Consider the following 12,496-nt stretch of genomic DNA (forward strand, 5'->3'; position numbering starts at 1 on the left):
ATTGGTTCCTATTCTTGTTCCACCATTGTATTTTAGAAGTAGGTAGCTTGTTTCTTGAATTTCACAATTCACAGATGGAGAGAAATTTTGCCTCCAAATGAAGCATATCCCTAGCCTTGCCCAGATCTGATTTAGTTGATGAGATTTAGGACTTTTTAACTGATAAATTTAAACCATATTTTGGACTTTCAGTTGAGGCTGTAATGGTGGGAGACCTATGGGGGTGTTGAAATGGGTTAAATATATTTTGCAAGTAGGAAAAATGTGAATCTTTGGACACTGGAGGGCATACTGTGGAACACAGAACAGTTGTCTCACAAAAATGTCCACACCTTATTCCTCAATATCTGTGAAATATGTTATTTCACATGTCAAAGGGAAACTAAGGTTGCATATAGAATTAAGGTTGCTGATCAGCTGACTTTAAGGTAGAAAAATTATTCTGAGTCATGGAATGCTGCCACCCTCTAGAAGCTGGAAAAGGTAAGGAAATACATTCTCCCCTAGACTTTCCAGAAAGGAATGCAACCCAACTGACATCTTTATTTTAGCCAAATGAGATATATTTCTTACTTTTGATGTCCAGATTTGTATGGTTTTAAGCTAATAAGTGTGTGATAATTTGTTACAGCAGCCATAGAATACTAGTACTACCTTTTACCCCAAACAAAATTCCTTCAGGAAGTCAAAAACAACAGTTCTTTACTTTCTTCAAAGAAATTATTTAAAGCTGAATTTTTATTATCTATCTTTAATTGAGAAATCTAATTCATTAATTCACCATTACATATTTCTCTACCTCCTTAGGTTTTCTCATGTCAACTTCAAATGAACGTATTTTTTTTCTGTAGTTGCTTTAGACATAAATCATAGAAACTGCTTACTATATAATAATCTTAAATTTGAGTTATTATGATCCAGATTGGTTAAAAGGTTTATCTGTGATATGAATTTCTATAGAGAAAAAGTAAAAGACTGATACTAGAATTGAATTAAGCTTACTATTATTTTATGTTTAAGGAGATATCAAATAGGTAAGATTAATAAAGTAAAGAAAGAAGCAGAACATTTTTATAAGCCTCCTGATTTTTACAAATAGCACTAGGTTCTTTGTGTACTATAAGTAAACATGCTACATTCCTACTGAAAGGTGCTTGCAGCTTAAAGAAAATAACAAATAACCAACTATATATAATTCAAGAAGACTGTAGTAACTGATATAATGAAAATTTCAACAAAGGGCTTTGGAGACACAAAGAAATGAGGAATAGATGCTTAGAATTTATAGATTTAGCAATTTATTCTAAGTTAACAAAGGTCATCTAATGCTTTAATTTCATATGGTTATACAGGAAAGAATTTTATTTTTTTTAAATAAATTAAAATATTACTTTAAAAGTATCAGGAGGTATGGCCAAGATGGAGGAGTAGGGAAACGCTGAGCTCACGTCTTCCCATGGGCACACCAAAATTACAACTATTTACAGAGCAACTATCTATGAGAATGACTGAAAGACTGACAGAAAAGATTTTCCACAACTAAAGATATGAAGAAGCAACCACAATGAAATGAGTGGTAGGGGCAGAAATGCAGTAGAGTCAAGACCCACACCCCCAGGTGGAAACCCACAAATGAGAGGAAAATCACAATTGCAGAGGTTCTCCCCAAGGAGCATGGGTTGTGAGCCCCACATCGGGCCCTCAGCCCAGGGGTGATGCACCTAGGAAACAAGCCCCAAGAACATCTGGCTTTGAAGGCTAGTGGGACTTGTGTACAGGAGAGCTGGAGGGCTGTAGAAAATAGAGTCTCTAAAGGGTCTCTGTTTAAATGGTGTGTGAGTCCCAGTGCAGAAGCAGTAATTTGAAAGGAGCCTGGATTAGGCCCACTTGCTGAACTTGGGGAGCCTCCTGGAGAGGCAGAAGGCAACTGGGACTCCCCCAGGGGACAAAGACACTGGCAGCAGCTATTTTAGGGAGTTTGTTCTACCCGGAAGACACTGGTGCTGGCAAGTGCAATTTTGGAGTCTTCTCTCTAGTCTATTAGTGCCTGGGATTTACCCACCTTCTAGTGGGCTGGCACCAGCCCAGTTCAACCCCTGGGACCTGGGCCGAACCACCAGTGGACCAGGAGCCACCATGCAAGACAGGGCCTGGCAGTCAACTGGGCCATGGTCCAGCCCCTGCTAACCAGCTTGCCCACAATAGTCAGCCCCTCCATAACAGAAGGGTCCATGCAGCCCACATAGGAGGCACACCTAGAGCATATAGCACTGGTGCCCAGAGGGGAGTGTGCTACTGAGCCAATAGGACATCTCCTGCATAAGGCCACTTCTCAAAAATTGGGGAACATAGTCCATCTACCTAATAATAGAAATAAACATGGAGAACTAGGCAAAATGAGGAGACAGAAGAATATATTCCAAATGAAAGACTAAGAAAAACTAAGCAAAGTGGAAAAAGCAATCTACCTGATAAAAGAATTCAAGGTAGGGCTTCCCTGGTGACGCAGTGGTTGAGAGTCTGCCTGCTGATGCAGGGGACACGGGTTTGTGCCCCGGTCCAGGAAGATCCCACATGCCGTGCAACAGCTGGGCCTGTGAGCCATGGCCACTGAGCCTGTGCGTCCAGAGCCCGTGCTCCGCAACGGGAGAGGCCACAACAGTGAGAGGCCCACATACCGAAAAAAAAAAAAAAAAATCAAGGTAATGATCATAAAGATGTTCAGTGAACTCAAGAGAAGAATGGATGAATGCAATGAAGAGTTAGGCAATATAAATAAGAACCAAAAAGAGCTAAGGATATGATTGAAATTAAAAAATACATTAGAAGGAATCCACAGTCGATTAAATGATGCAGAGGAGTAAACCAGAGAACTGGAAGACAGCTTAGTGTAAATCACCCAAGATAAACAGAAAAAAAGGGAAAAAATGATTTAAAAATATCTATTGGCTTTGGAAGAACTAATAACTCCTTACATTTTAAAATAATTTAGATAGTTAGATCACCCTCCTCTGCATACCCTTCCTCGACTCTTTTGCATTAACTGCTAAATACCTTTCAAGATCCTATCAATTAAGGTTTCATTTCTGCCAGGAAGCTTCCCTATAACTCTTTGTTGATAACATTGGAATATACAGACATGATCCAATCAAACAATGAAATGCCCTTTATGGCCTAGGAACCCTGTCCTGGACTACCTAGCATGGGATTCATGGCCATTACTTTACCATTAATTTTTTTAAAATATAAATTTATCTATTTTATTTTTGGCTGCATTGGGTCTTTGTTGTTGCGCCTGGGCTTTCTCTAGTTGCTGTGAGTGGGGGGCTACTCTTCACTGCTGTGTTCAGGCTTCTCATTGCAGTGGCTTCTCTTGTGGAACATGGGCTCTAGGCACACAGGCTTCAGTAGTTGTGGCACATGAGCTCAGTAGTTGTGGCCACACAGGCTCAGTAGTTGTGGCTTGTGGGCTCAGTTGCTCTGTGGCCTGTGGGATCTTCTCAGACCAGGGCTCAAACCCATGTCCCCTGCACTGGCAGGCGGATTCTTATTTTGACTTCAAGAGCAAAATATTGCTAGAACAGCTCATTCAGGGATAGATGACAGACAACAGTCCAATACTTTGATCTTCATTTGGGGACACTCTGGAATACTTTATTAATGTTTAAGTGTCATTAATATCACCATATAGTGAAAGACTCATTTTGCTTTTAGCTGTCTATAGGGACCCAGGAATCAGGAGGTGGGAAAGATATCAGAAGTTACACAACCACATTACAGAAACCAATATTCATACATCTCTTTCGCTCTTTCCTTTTTTACTCTTTCACACACTAACCTCCTCAGCCATCTGGGAAGTCTAGACTGCACCTCTTGCCAAAGTACATGGGAATCTGACATTGACACCAGCCTCCCAGTTGATTGTCAGTGGCTTATCATACTGAGGCCATGTCCATTATCTTTTACATGCCTCATTAAATTTCATTTGAATAAAATTCACATCCAATGAAATACACAAATCTCAAGTGTAATTTATATACATTTGACAAATATACATATCACTATATCAAATACCATAATCAACCCCAGAAAGCATTTTCTGTGTTTTCTTCTAGAATTTTTATGTTCTATTTTAAATATAAGCTTTTACATTCATGACCTTAGCCCATCTTGAAATAACTTTTGCATATGGTGTGAGGTAGAGGTCAAAGTTCTTTTTTCTTTTTCCACATACTTAAATAATTTGTAAAAAATTTTCCTTTCTGCATTGGATTACCTTGAGAGATTGCTGAAAAGCAATTGACCAAATAAATGTGGGTCTCCTTCTCTGCTCTATAATCATTGTCATTGATCTTGTTGTCTTTCCATAGGCCAAAACCATAAACTCTTTATTAATAAAATTTCATAGCAGAACAGAAATTCAATAACATGAGTTCTCCATCTTTTTTCTTGTTGTTATTGTTTTTCACTCAAGATTGTTTTACAAGTTTTGTATAAATCCTTGGTACTTCTATGCATTTTTTTAGTCAACTTTGACATTTCTACCAAAAAAACAAATCCTGCTGAATTTTTTACTGGAGTTGTTTTGAATATATAGATCAATTTAGGAAAAGTTTACATGTAAGCAATATTGAGTTTTGAATCTATGACTATATCTATCCATGACTATATGCCTATATCAATGCTATATCTATTCATTTGTTTAGTTATTTAATTTCCTTTAACATTGTTTTATAGTTCAATATGGAGAGGTCTTAGACATCTTTTGTTGAATTCATTCCTTAACATTATAATTTTTATGCTGTAGTAAAATGATATTTTTCTATATTTCATTCCTGAATTATATACAAACTACAATAAATTTTACTTTAATTTTTTTCAGTTTTATTGAGATATAATTGACATAAAAATTGTATAAGTTTAAGGTGTACAGTGATTTGATATATGTATATATTATGAAATGATTACCACAATAAGTGTATAACTTTCTACCAACTTCACCCAATTTCCCCACTCTCTTCCCTCTGCCTAGGGCAACCACAAATCTGATCTGTTTCTATGAATTTGTTTTTGTTTTTTTTTAAGATTCCACATGTAAATGAGATCATACAGTATTTGTCTTTATCTTTCTGACTTAGCATAATGCACTCAAGGTCCATCCATGTTCTCACAAATGGCAGGATTTCCTTCTTTTTTATGGCTGAACAGTATTCCATTTTATTTACCCATTCATCTATTGATGGGCACATAGGTTGTTTTCATGTCTTGGCTATTGTAAATAAAGTTGAAATAAACATGGGGTTTTTTTTTTTTGATAGTGACTTTGTTTCCTTCAGATACATGCTCACAAGTGGAATTACTGGATCATATGATAGTTCTATAGATATTTTAAATTTCTTGAGAAATCCCATACCATTTTCCATAGTGGCTACATTAATTTACATTCCATCAATAGCACACATAAGTTCCCCTTTTTCTATATCCTCACCAGCATTTGTTATCTTTTCTCTCTCTCTCTTTTTTTTTTTTTTTTTTTTTTTTTTTGCAGTATGTGTGCCTCTCAGTGTTGTGGCCTCTCGCGTTGCAGAGCACAGGCTCCAGACATGCAGGCTCAGCGGCCATGGCTCATGGGCCCAGCTGCTCCATGGCATGTGGGATCCTCCTGGACCGGGGCACAAATCCACGTCCCCTGAATCAGCAGGCGGACTCTCAACCACTGCACCACCAGGGAAGCCCTCTCTTGTCTTTTTGATGACAGTTATTCTAAGAGGTATGAAGTGATCTCATTGTGGTTTTGATTTGTATTTCCCTGATGATTAGTGATGATGAGGACCTTCTCATTTACCTGTTGGCCATATGAATATCTTCTTTTGAAAAATATCTATTCAGTTCCTCTGCCCATTTTTTAAATTGAAATATTTGGGTTTTGTTGTTGTTGTTTGCTATTGAATTGTATGAGTTCCTCATACATTTTGGATATTAACCCATTATCAGATGTGTGTTTTTCTCAATTCCATAGGTTGCCTTTTCATTTTGTTGATTATTTCTTTTGCTGAGCAAAGCATTTTTAGTTTCATGCAATCCACTTTATATTTCATTCTGTTGCTTTTGCTTTAAGTGTAATATCCAAAAAATCATTGCCAAGACACATGTCAAGAAGTATTTTTCTTATGTTTTCTTCTAGGAGTTTTATGGTTTCCAGTCATACATTTAAGTTTTGAATCAATTTTGAGTTAATTTTTCTGAGCAGTGTAACATTAGGGTCTAGTTTGATTCTTTTGCATGTGAATATACAGTTTTACCAGCACAATTTATTGAATACACACTCTTTTCTCCATTGAGTATTCTCAGCTCCCTTGTCAAATATTTGTTGACCATGTACACATGGGTTTACTTCTGTAGTCTCAATTCTGTTCCATTTGTCTTTGTGTCTGCTTTGATGCCAATGCCGTACTGTTATGATTACTATAGCTGTGTAAGGTAGTTTGAAATCAGGAGGTGTGATGCCTCCAGCTTTGTTCTTCTTTTTCAGGATAGCTTTTGGCTGTTCAAGGTCTTTTGTAATTCCATATGAATTTTACAATTGTTTTTCTATTTCAATTTCTGTAAAATATGCCATTGGAATCTTGATATGGATTGCACTGAGTCTATACATGACTTTGAGTAGTATGGACATTTTAACAATGTTAATTCTCCCAATCTGTAAATACAAGGTATCTTTCATTTATTTGTATTTTCTTCAATTTCTTTAATCATTGTCTTATACTTTTCAATAAGAGAGTTTTCACCTCCTTGGTTAAATTTATTCCTAAACATTCTATTGCTTTTGACCCTACTGTAGAGGGGGCTGTTATCTTTGAATTATTTTTATATAATTCATTGTTAGTATCTAGAAACACTACCGATTTTTTATGTTGATTTTGTATAACAAATCTTTACTGAATTTGTTCATTAGATTTAACAGGTTTTTTTTGGTGAGGTCTTTAGAACTTTCTATATATAAAATCAAGTCATCTGCAAATAGTGATACTTTAACTTCTTTTTTTCCAATTTGGGTTCCTTTCATTTCTTTTTCTTGCCTAATTGCTCTGGCTAGGCCTCCAATACTATGTTGAATAGGAGTGGCAAGAGTGGACATCCTTGTCCTGTGCCTGATCTTAGAAGAAAAGCTTGAAACCTTTCAACATTATATAAAATGTTAGCTCTGGGCTTGTCATATATGTTCTTTATTATGTTGAAGTACATTCTTTCTATAATTAATTCGTTGAGAGTTTTTTTTTTTATCATGAATGGATGTTGAATACAATCAACTTTATATATCAACCTTGTAACCTATAATATTCCTGAATCCCTTTAGTAGGTAAAGTAGTCACTGTGTAGATTACTTAGACTTGGTGATGTAAATAATCATATAGTTTTTGAATAATGAGAGTTTTACATTTTTCTTTTCACTCTCTATGTCTTCTATTTAATTTTGTCTTATGGAACTAAGAGCTGCAGTACAATGTCGAAAAGCATGTCTGAGAGTTTGTGTCATTGGCATGTTTCATATTTTGGGGAGACAGTCAATATTTCACCAATAGGTATTAATGTTAACTATAGAGTTTTTGGTAAACACCTTATATCAGGTTTAGAACATTCCCTTCCAATTTTTAGCTAGCAGAGGGCTTTTAATTATACATGAGTATAGAATATTGTAAGTAGCTTTTCTGTATCTGTTGCTGTGTTACTTTTTTTTTCTTTTTAGTCCTAGTGTGGTAAATTATATTGATTAATTTTAGAAATTTAAATCAATTTTACATTGTTGAGATAAATGTCACTTGCCATGACATTATCCTTTTAAAAAATGCTGGATTTGGTTTACTAATGTTTTATTTATGAAGGATTTTAATTTTCTTGTAATCCCCTTATCATGAATTATTATTAGAACTTTGTTCTCCTTATAAAACAAGTTGGGAAGTGTTTCCTACATTATATTCTGAAAAAAGTTTGGGTAAACTTGGTACTAGAACATCTTCAAAGATTTCTTAAATTATTTCTGTCTTTGATTTCTGATTTAATTCTAATGTGGCCAGCAAACGTACTCTACAATATTTCAATAACTTAAATACAGAAATCTATTCTTTGAGACTTGCTTTGTGTATTTTGAGATTTTTATTTTTTTTAGATTTTAGTGTTTTTTTTGAAGGATGGTGATATCTTTCTGATTGTTTTTTCATTTTAAAATGCCCTTCATTTCTACTAATATTCTTTGTCTTAAAGTCTACTTTGAAATTAATAAAGACAGACCACTTTATTATGCTAACAGTTAGCATAGTATATCTCTTTCCATCTTCTCACTTTCCAGGTTACCCATGTATTTATATTTATGATGCATGTTCTGTTGACAAAGTATCCTTTGTTCTTGATTTTATATCTGGTTTCAAAATCTCTGCCTTTTAATTTGAGTGTGTTTTTCATTTATATTTAATATAATTGTTGATATGACTAGGTTTAAGTCTATCATCATTCTATTTGTTTTTTATTCATTCTATTTATGTTTGTTCCTCTTTTCCTGCCTTCTTTTGCAGGAAAGGCAAAATGTATATTTTATAAATGTATATTTTAATGTACATTTTATACATGTATATTTTAATGTATATTAAATGTATATTTTTAAGCTTTACATTTACTATTCACATTTTGGCCACATCTCTTTGTGTAAATATTTTAATTGTTGCTATAAGGATTAAAATATACATGCTTGAGACTGGCAAGATGGTGGAAGAGTAAGATGTGGAGATCACCTTCCTGCCCACAAATACATCAGAAATACATCTACATGTGGAACAACTCCTACAGAATATCTACTGAATGCTGGCAGAAGACCTCAGACTTCCCAAAAGGCAAGAAACTCCCTACATACCTGGGTAGGGCAAAAGAAAAAACAGAGACAAAAGAATAGGGATGGGACCTGCACCACTGGGAGGGAGCTGTGAAGGAGGAAAAGTCTCCACATGCTAGGAAGTCCCTTCACTGGCAGACATGGGGGGTGGCAGGGGGAGCTTTGGAGCCACAGAGGAGAGCACAGCAACAGGGGTGTAGAGGGCAAAGTGGAGAGATTCCTGCACAGAAGATCGGTGCCAAGCAGCACTCACCAGCCTGAGAGGCTTGTCTGCTCACCTGCCTGGATGAGTAGGGGCTGGGAGTTGAGGCTCAGGCTTCAGAGTTCAGATCCCAGGGAGAGGACTGGGATTGGCTGCATGAACACAGTCTGAAGGGTTCTAGTGCATCAAAGCTAGCCGGGAAGGAGTCCGGGAAAAAGTCTGGACTGGCCTAAGAGGAAAGAGACCATTGTTTCGGGGTGTGTGAGGAGAGGGGATTCAGAGCACTGCCTAAAGAAGCTCCAGAGATGGGCATGAGCCACAGCTATCAGTGCGGACACCAGAGACGGGCATGAAAAGCTAAGGCTGCTGCTGCAGCCACCAAGAATCCTGTGTGCAAGCACAGGTCACTATCCACACCTCCCCTCCCAGGAGCCTCTGCAGCCTGCCACTGCCAGGGTCCTGTGATCCAGGGACAAATTCCCTGGGAGAACACATTGCACACCGCAGGCTGTTGCAGCATCACACTGGCCTCTGCTACTGCAGGCTCGCCCCACATTCCATACCCCTCCCTCCCCCTGGCCTGAGTGAGCCAGAGCCCCTAATCAGCTGCTACTTTAACATCATCCTGTCTGGGCGAAGAACAGATGCCCTCAAGCGAGCTACATGCAGAGGCGGGTTCAAATCCAAAGCTGTGCGAACAAAGAAGAGAAAGGGAAATCTCTCCCAGCAGCCTCAGGAGCAGCAGATTAAATCTCCACAGTCAGCTTCATGGACCCTGCATCTGTGGAATATGTGAATAGACAATGAATCATCCCAAAATTGAGGCAGTGGACTTTGAGAACAACGATATATATTTTTTTTCCTTTTTCTCTTTTTGTGAGTGTGTACGTGTATGCTTCTTTGTGTGATTTTGTCTGTATAGCTTTGCTTTTACCATTTGTCCTAGCATTCTGTCTGTCCATTTTTGGGGGTTTTTTTAGTATAATTTTTAGCACTTGTTATCATTGGTGGATTTGTTTTTTGGCTTGGTTGCTCTTCTTTCTTTCTTTTTTTTTTTTTTTTTTTTACTTTTTTGTTCTTTATTTTTAATAATTATTTTTTATTATATATTTTAATAACTTTCTTTTCTTTCTTTCTTTCTTTCTTTCTTTCTTTCTTTCTTTCTTTCTTTCTTTCTTTCTTTCTTTCTTTTTTTCTCCCTTTTCTTCTCAGTTGTGTGACTGACAGGGTCTTGGTGCTCTGGCCAGGTGACAGGTCTGTGCTTTGAGGTGGGAGAGCCGAGTTCAGGACATTGATCTACCAGAGACCTCCTGGCTCCACATAATATCAAACAGTGAAAGCTCTCCCATAGATCTCCATCTCAATGCTAAGACCCAGCTCCACTCAATGACCAGCAAGCTACAGTGCTGGAAACCCTATGCCAAACAACTAGCAAGATAGGAACACAACCCCACCCATTAGCAGAGAGGCTGCTTAAAATCATAATAAGTTCACAGACACCCCAAAACACACCACCAGTTGCAGGCCTGCCCACCAGAAAGACAAGATTCAGCCTCATCCACCAGAAAACAGGCACCAGTCCTCTCCACCAGGAAGCCTACACAAGCCAATGAACCAACCTCACCCAGTGGAGGCAGACACCAAAGACAATGGGAACTACGAATCTGCAGCCTGCAAAAAGGAGACCCCAAACACAGAAAGTTAAGCAAAATGAGAAGACAGAGAAACACACAGCAGATGAAGGAGTAAGGTAAAAACCCACCAGACCAAACAAATGAAGAGGAAATAGGCAGTCTACCTGAAAAAGAATTCAGAGTAATGATAGTAAATGTGATCCAAAACCTTGGAAATAGAATGGAGAAAATACAAGAAAGGTTTAACAAGGACCTAGAAGAACTAAAGAGCAAACAAACAATGATGAACAACACAATAAATGAAATTAAAAATTCTCTAGAAGGAATCAATAGCAGAATAACTGAGGCATAAGAATGGAGAAGTGACCTGGAAGATAAAATGGATGACTAATAAGAACCTGATGTGTAAAAAATAAATTAAATTTTTTAAAAACTTAAAGAAATATACATGCTTAATTTATACAGTTGACTTTGTATTGATATTGTCCACTTCATGTGAAATTATGAAATTCTGACAGTATAATTCCACTACAATTTCAATCACTCCCTTTTCATGGGCTCTAATTGTCATATATGCATATAAAACATAATTATTTTATATTTTTATAACCTATTCATATTGTATATATTTATATATAAATATATAATTTCATATACAAATAAAATGATTATATGATCTTATTAATATTACATTATATATTTACTTAATATATTATAATATATAGGTTGATATACATATAATTATGTTTGTAAATGTACATATTATATGTATATAATTCTGCAAGTTTTTCAACTTTTCAAGCAGTAACTGTTGACACATTTTTTTTCTGCTCCATTTTTTTCCTCTTTGCTTCTTCAATCACATGTGTATTATACCACTTGATATATTCCCACAAATCACTGCTCAACGCTAGCAGTATATTTACCTAATAAGTTCTACAGCTCCAATCTGCAAATTGGGACCTATTCTTTTGGTTATATCTCAGCTCCCTCTGCCCAGAGTTTAGTGACGTCAAGAGAACTTTGTCCTCCTTTTTCTTATTAACTTTTGCCTTCCAATGTATCCCATGGCACTGTCACTGCCTAAATTTACAACTCTTCCTGATTCAAATGACATGGGTTGTTGACAAATATTGCATAAAGGTCATATTTGGGATGAGAGGATTTGACTGAGAAGTAAATTTTACTTCCCTAGAGAGAGTTGATCTCCTATAGAGCTCCAGGGGAACCTCCTACAGCCTGATGCTTAGGCAGTTAACACTGATAGAATGCTGTGGTGGTGAACTGGTCCCATCCTCTACCACATTATATGCTGCAACAGTAAAGCTTCAACCCAAGTTTTTGAGTTGCAACAAGGGAAGGACTGGTGTACCCCAATCATGAATGCTGAGTTAGAATGAAAGCATAGCTGGAGGCCAAAGACCTACCCATTAACTGCTGTAAATAACACCAGTAGAGGGCGAATTCTTCTCCCACTATGTAATTTAAAAGCCCTGCTACTGAAGGGCCAGGATGCCTTTCCTGGACCCTGCCAGGTTGTTGTACATTGTCTGAGATGTTGAAACACTGCACTAACCTCTGCCACTGTCTGTGCTTTTCCCCTGATTAACTTGTCCAGCCAACTCTCTGTGTGCGCTGTTTGGTCACTCATTGTCATTTCCTTGATAAGGATTTTGGTTCTTATACTAGAAAGTTCCTTTGTAAGAGCAGGCAAATAACTAGATTTGATCAGAGAAAGGGGGACACAGGCCAGGTGTCAGGAAACCATACAGCTTG

This window comes from Globicephala melas, chromosome 4, assembly GCF_963455315.2.
Source record: "Globicephala melas chromosome 4, mGloMel1.2, whole genome shotgun sequence".
Taxonomy (NCBI): domain Eukaryota; kingdom Metazoa; phylum Chordata; class Mammalia; order Artiodactyla; family Delphinidae; genus Globicephala; species Globicephala melas.